Here is a 7,855-nt window from a genome sequence, read left to right as displayed (position 1 = left end):
TCCACAAGTTGGAGCAGGTCCGCAATGTTGGTTATGAATTATGTGCAAAATTTAGGGTCATTCGGACGTGGTTTGATAGGTTTCGGCATCGGTAGCAAAAATTTGAAGTTTCAAGTTCTTTAAGTTTGAATTGGAGGGTGATTCATAATTTTAGCATTGTTTGATGTTGTTTGAGGGCTCGACTAAGTTTGTATGGTATTTTAGGATTCGTAGATATCTTTGGTTGAGGTCCCGGGGGCTTAAGGTGTGTTTTGGATGCCCAACGGATCGATTTTTGGACTTAAGAGGTTGCTGAAGTTTTCTGGTGTCTGAGTTCTGGTTTCCTTCTACACGATCTCGTGGGGTGATCCACGATCGCGTAAGCTAGCTGGGCGAGAGGATTGATTTGTTCTTCGCGTTCGCAGATAGGAGCATGCGAACGCGTAGTGGTGTGAGGTGGTGCTTCACGAACGCATAGCCAAGGTCGTGTTCGCGTAGTGTTAAGTGGACCAAGCTGGGTCACGTGCTTTTCTCATCGCAAACACGTTGTATTGTTCGCGATCGCGTAAGTTTGAGAGTCAGAGCACCGTGTTCGCGTGGAGTTTTGCGCCTTCGCATAGAGTTAATTTCCGGGGCAGCAAAATTGAGCTTCGCTATCGCGAGGCTATTTTCGCAATCGCGATTAAGGAATCATTGGGTAGTATTAAACATTTCAAAAAATGAGGGTTTGGCCATTTGTATCAAAACTTGAGTTTAGGGAACTCGGATTTGGAAGATGTTTTGAGGGATTTTTAGAGATATCTATTGGGTAATGGTTCTATACTTGATTTTGGTTATATTATACTAATCTATCATTAATTTTATCATTTAGTTTCGGATTTGGGTGAAAAATTGGAAAAAATTTTAGAAGTGCTCTTAGGCCGAATTTTGGGGTTTTGATCAAGATTTTGGTATCGGATTTGAGTAATTTTGGTATGAGTGAACTCATGAGTGAATGGGTGTTCATATTTTATGACTTTTACCCGATTTTGAGACGTGGTCCCGGGGAGGCTTTTTGGGTAATTTTTCCAATTTCTTGCTTTAGTTTTGATTTCATTAGCTAGATTAGTTTCTTGTAATTATATTTATGTTATGAAATTGATTGGCTAGATTTGGGCCATTCAGAGTCGGATATTCATGGAAAGAGCAATGTTACGGATTGATTAGAGCTTGGTTCGAGGTAAGTGGCTTGCCTAACCTTGTGTGGGGGAACTCCTCTTAGGATTTGGTACTGTTTTTATATGTGAGCACCGTGTACGTGAGGTGACGAGTACGTACACGGGCTATTTGTTTTAAAACTCCGCTTTTCACTAAGTAATAACCTGTTTCTCCTTATTTGAGCTACACTAGCATATGTAACTATCCTGTTTAGTTTAGAATAGCATGTCTACGTGTCTTAACTGCCTATCTGAACTCTGTGCAGCATGTTTAGTGAAATTCCTGCTTTTCTTGACTTGAACTTAGTCTCAATTGTAGGTTTTCTTGCTATAAGTGTTATTTCTGTTGGTTGAGGTGCGTATTTACTTTGGGACTACGAAACGGTATCCTGAGAGATCCTCCTGTACTGCATATTTACTTTGGGACTACGAAACGGTATTCTGGAAGATCCCCCTGTTCTGTATATTTACTTTGGGACTACGGAATGGTAATCCGGGATATCCCTCTGCATATTTATGTTGGGGACTACGAGACGGTATTATGGGAGATCCCATGTTGTTATATCTGCGTACTGAGCTATTGTCTTTTATGACTTTATTCTTGTTTAATTTCAGTCTTTATTTTAATGCGGTATTTCATTCTATCTTGTTATATTATATATATATACCAGTAGGGCCCTGACTTGGCCTCGTCACTACTCGACCGAGGTTAGGCTTGGCACTTACTGGGTAACGCTATGATGTACTCATGCCTTTCCCTGCACATGTTTTTCGTGCGCAGATTCAGGTACCGCTTATCAGCCACATTATTAGTGAGGCGAGACAGTTGCAGAGACTTCAAGGTATATCTGCCGTGTCCGCAGACCTCGGAGTCTGTATCTACTCTTTCCCATGTCAAACACTTCTTGTATTTCCTTTTGTTAGACTCTGGAGTATAGAAATACTATTTTTTTTTTGTAGTTTGTGACTTACGATATTCTGGATTTTGGGAGAGTTTATGTACATTTCGAGAGTGATTACTATATATGCCGAGCGACATCTTAATTTCTTATTTAAATTTACATGTTAGTTGTTAGTTTTTATGCTTTCGTTTCTTTTCTGCAAATGTTAGGCTTACCTAGTCGTAGAGACTAGGTGCCGTCATGATGGTTCATGGAGGGAGAACTCCGGCCGTGACACAAAATTATCATTTTAATTGTACATAGAAAATGTGGGTTATGGCCACGCCAATTTTGATAATTGCCATACTTAAACATTCGTAATTAATAAACTGCCGTAAGAATAATAATTTGCTTGAGATTAGCTAGGATTCGTCCATATAAACAACTTCATTTCACACAAAAAATTAGCAACATATTGGAATTTCACGCTAAAACTTAGCTACAGATTTGGCAAGGATACATCCTTAGCTACTTTTAAGCTAGGGATTAGCAATGGAGTATATTCCTAGCTAAAAAATAATGTTCCGGGAAAAATAATTAGAACCAAAATAGGATTCCCGGTAAAATTTCGCTATAGAATAGTTAGGAGACTTTCCTTGCTAACACATTACTTGAGATTTGCTATGAATTGTCCCTATCTAACCTATGATCTTTTGGAAAAATAAATTTAGCGCCAAATTAGAATTCTCGCTAAAACTAGCTATATATTTGGCTTGGGAAAATCTCTAGCTATGTTTTAGCAAAGAATGGTCCCTAACTAATTCCTATCTACATTATCACTAGATTTTTAATCGAAAAAATTTGCAAGGAAATATGACTTTTCTAGCTAAATCCCTAGCTAAAGGTGTATATTAGCTAGGGATATGTTGTAACGACCCGACCAGTCGTTTGAGCATTTACATTTCACTCGCTAGTTCTCGGGCATGGCTAGTCCCGTATGATGTATTATGACTTATGTAAATCGTCGGTTTTGATTTTCAGGTTAATTGGAATAGGTATGGAAGAATGATTCTCAACTTGAAGCTTTAAATTTGAAAGGTTTGACTTTTTAGTATTCGATCTCGGATTTGAATTTTTATGATGGGATTAGCTTTGTTGGGTGATTTGGGATTTAGGAGCGTGTTCGAAACGTAGTTTAGAGGTCCGTGATAGATTTAGGCTTGAATTGGCGAAATTGGAATTTTGGCGCTTTCTAGTTGGTAGTGGAAATTTTGATATCGGGGTCAGAATGTAATTCCGGAAATTGAAATAAGTCCATAGTGTCATTTGTGATGTGTGTGCAAAATTCCAGGTCATTCGGAGTTGAATTGATAGATTTTGGCGTCGTTTGTGGAATTTGAAAGTTCCTAAGTACTTAAGCTTGAATCCGAAATTGATTTGGTATTTTAATGTTGTTTTGAGTTATTCGAAGGCTCGACTAAGTTTTAATGATGTTATGGGAGGTGTTGGTATGTTTGGGTTGAGGTCCCAAGGGCCTCGGGTGTGTTTCGTGTAAGTTTTGAGTGAGTCTGGGCATTACCGGGACTCAAGCATTGGTTCTGGTGCTTAAATTTACAGCTGGGACGGATGTTTTACCGCTGGGGCGGAAAATAGTTCGCGGTCCGAGGTGAGGAAGAATCCGCAGGTTCACTGGTTTGACTTCGGAAGCCTATATCTTTTGATCTACAAAGAATTTTGAGATGATTCAAAAACAAAAGTTGTAGCCCTTCGTGTCTAGATTTTATAAAGCTACAGAATCACAATTTGGAAATTTTTAGAGAAAGTTATGGCCAAAATATTAAAGTATGTCACTGCAGTCAATATTTTCCGCTATAGCAGTGAATTTACCACGGTCAGCGGTGATGGACCGCGGTCAGCAGTGATGGACCGCGGTCAGAGGTGATGGACCGCGGTCAGTGGTGGTTTTACCGTAGTCAGCGGTGGTTTTACCGCGGTCAGCGGTGATGAGGATCTGAAAGGTGCACTATAAATACAAGATTTGGGATTTTATTTCATATTTTGACATAGAGAGCTCGGGCTTCGGTGATTTTTCGAAAGATTTTCAAGAAAACCATCGGGGTAAGTGATTCGAACTCAATTTTGGCTAAAATACATGATTATAACGTTGGATTTATCATTTGAGTAGAGATTTGGGATGAAAATTTGGGAAAAATTGTGGAACTTCATAAAATAAATTTTTGGGATTTGAATGTCGATTCAAAGTTGGAATTTAGTGAAATTAGTATGGATAGTCTCGTAACTGAATGGGATATCGGATTTTGAGACTATGATTGGATTTCGAGATGTGGGCCCCGGGGCCGGGTTTGAGTAATTTCAGAATTCTTGAGTTAATTTGATTATATTCGCCTTGGCTTTGTTCCTATAGCGTATATTGATGATAATATACTAATTTTGGTTAGATTTGGAGCATTTGGAGGCCGATTTGAGAGGCAAAGGCATCGCGGGCTAGAGTTTTGACCGGTTTGAGGTAAGTAATGATTCTAAATATTGTCCTGAGGGTATGAAACCCCGAATTTCACATCGTTGTGCTACTTTGAGGTGACGCACACGCTAGACGTGGGGTCGTGCACCGTTGGGAATTGTGACTTAGTCCATCCCGTATGACTGTTAAACCATGTATTTGATTAAAAGCTGATTGCTATCATTGTGTTTTGGAAAGTATTATCATGTTTTGGGCTTAATTCCATATTTGGGCCTCGTGCCAACTATTTTAGAACCTTAGGGGATTTTTACTACTATTCCTCACTGTTTTGACTTCATATTTGTACTCAGTCATGCTGTATTCTACTGTTTTCATAACTCAACCATGTTTACTCCGTTTTGACATTTTAAATGATATTATGGGTTGAGTATCATGTTTTACTATGCTCGAGTGGCTTTTAAAGATTTCTGGCTGAGTGAGGCCAAGGGTCCGTGTTGTGAGGTTATTATTGGATCGGGCTGCGTGCCGCAGTAGTGTGGTACTGATTCATGATTGTGAGGCCGAGGGCTTGATTTGTTACGCCATGAGGTGGCTTGATATGAGGCCGAGAGCCTGTTTGATTATACCACGAGATGGCTTCTTATTGCACTTGTGCCGTAAAGGGCCCCTCCCGGAGTTTGTACACCTTCAATGAGCGTTGGTACATAGTGTGAGTGATATAATGTATCCCGAGGGGCTGTTGTTGTTCCATGTTGTTGCCCGGGAGGCTGTTCTTGATCTATGTTTGCCCGAGGGGCGGTTCTTGATTCATGTTATGCCCGAAGGGCTGATTTTGAGTGATTGTGAGGTAGCCCGAGGGGCTGGTTCTGTTTATATTATGCCCCGAGGGGCGGTTTATGATACATGTTTTTCCCAAGGGGTTGTTTACGTTTTCTATCAGTTATATGCACTGTTTTTATCACTCGTTTGAAACCATTGAAAGTTGTTTTAAATTTTTTTTACTGAAACTGAGCTTGATTTACGAAGTAAATTATTTGTGTACTGCTTTGGAAAAGATTTACATTTGTTGTAGTGTTATGACGTGGTTTACGTGTTTTCTTACTGATCAGCTTTCATTTACTTTTATTACTTAATGAATTGGCGTACTCACATTACTCCCTGCAACGTGTGTGCAGATTTAGGTATTTCTGAACCCGGTAACGGGTGTTGATTGCTCAGTGGTAGAGTCATCGGAGTTAGCAAAGTAGTTGTCTGACGTTCGCAACACTGCTTTTCTCCCTCTTATCTTCCTTAGATTGTATTTAGTATATTTTTAGACTCTTTATTGTATTCAGACCTTAGTAGATGCTCGGGACTTGTGACACCCCGATGTCGGGCTTGTGTATTTATTCTGCACTGTTCATTTAGACTTACATTATGAGATATCTGATTGATTAAAGTCTTAAAAATGATTGTTATTGATTAAATGGTTAATTCGAGAGTTGTGTCGGCTGACCTAGTTTCATGATAGGCGCCATCACAGCCGGGTCTGTTTTAGGGTCGTGACATCCAAGCTACATTCCGTAGCTAATGTCCCGTTCTCTTGTGGTGGTTATTCCTTACATATTCTTCGATAATTGATGCATGAAGCTCCTAATTAACAAGTTTGTATTTTTTTGAAAATTTTGTTAGTTTCCTTTGCACATCTTTATGAAGACATCATTTGATGTTATTTAGTTCAGAAAAAGGCTAAATATACCCTTTTACTTCGAGGAGGAGTTTAAAATTATCTTCCATTTGAGTATCCGTTCGCTGTTATACAATTGCGCTAATGCTAATAGAGGAGACAAATGGCAAGCTAGGAATTGAAACCCACCCCTAAATTGTACCAACTTGAAACTCTACGATTTGTTGTTTTCTTAATTTATCGATGATTTTTTTTTTCCTAGGCATTTTGAGGAAAGAAAATTTGAACAGATACTTTGCTTTTGTGGCTGTTTTTCTTTTACTTGTTCAGATTGTACTAATTCATTCTAAACGCTCGCGACTGCCCATCCAATGTGGTCAAAATGGTATGAGCTTGCCAGTTTATACTCTGCTGTTTAAAGTTTAAACAATGTTTTAAGCCTGGTGCAAAATAGACAATTTTTTTGTTCAAATGACCTTTTTGTCCTCATTTTGGTTCTTCTTCTTCTCTGGTGGAGTTACGGCAAAATGGCCACCCTCAAAATTTAACTTTGAGGAATACCAAATTTATACCAAAATATGTTTGGTGCTGGTTGATTTAATAATGGAATAGGCGTAAATATTTTACAACCATTATCAGGCGGTGGTAGTAGTGGAGGAATAGAATTTCTGCGATCATTAATGTGTTGAAGCAATATAATGGTGGTCTTGGTTGTTTGGATTTGAGTTCATTAGTTGGATGCCTTAACTTCTGCACATTCTTTCATTATCCTCAAATAACCGGCAATCAAAGTAACTGTTAGTTCTGCATAGTCAAAGGGATAAGGGTTTTTTGTTCAAATTTCGTTATTTACTAAGTAGATAAATATTGAAGATTTTTCTTAAAAAACTGGTTGTGGGGTAAAATGTGCCCTTAAAATTGGCTATTTGTGCAGTTTGCCCCTCAATGTGGGGCTAGAGTTTACGGAGCAATAATGGACTTTCTCTTATCATCCTGATGAAACTTTTAATTCTACGGATTGTTGCAAAGTAATAAACAGGGATTTAGTTATATGTTTTTTTTTAACAATTTAGATAGCTTATTATATTCAAAAATATAGTTTGTTACGTGTAATAAGTTACTTATCATGACTCATAAATTGGCTTTTAATTAAAGTAATAGCGTAAAAAATTTAAAGTTGAAGCCTAGAGGGAAATGTCTAGTTACTAATATATCGGCGGGGTTTTGACATAATTACCCACAAAAACAAACTATTTACCCTTGTCTATCCATTTGTTTTTTTACCCATAAACTAATTACATTTCCTACCCATGGTAGGTTTTGTGGGAATTTTTTTCTTTATTCTCCAATTCTTTTTTTATTTCTATGCTTCTTTTCTTTTCTTTTTTCTTTTCTCCTTTTCTTTTTTCTCTTCTTCTTATTTTTTTCTTTATTCCTATTCTAATTTCATTTAACTTTTTTTTATATTCTTTTTCTCTTCATAATCTAATTTCATTTACTATTTTCTCTATTTTTTATTATTCTTCTATTCATATTATTACTAAAGAAAAATTAAATTGTGTACAAATTAAATGTAGCTAATACAACCAAAAAAATATTAACTAATATATGATACCAGTATATTATATAGTTATACCAATAAGGTATACAA

This window comes from Nicotiana sylvestris, chromosome 3 (genome assembly GCF_000393655.2).
Source record: "Nicotiana sylvestris chromosome 3, ASM39365v2, whole genome shotgun sequence".
NCBI classification, from domain to species: domain Eukaryota; kingdom Viridiplantae; phylum Streptophyta; class Magnoliopsida; order Solanales; family Solanaceae; genus Nicotiana; species Nicotiana sylvestris.
This window is presented reverse-complemented; position numbering follows the sequence as displayed.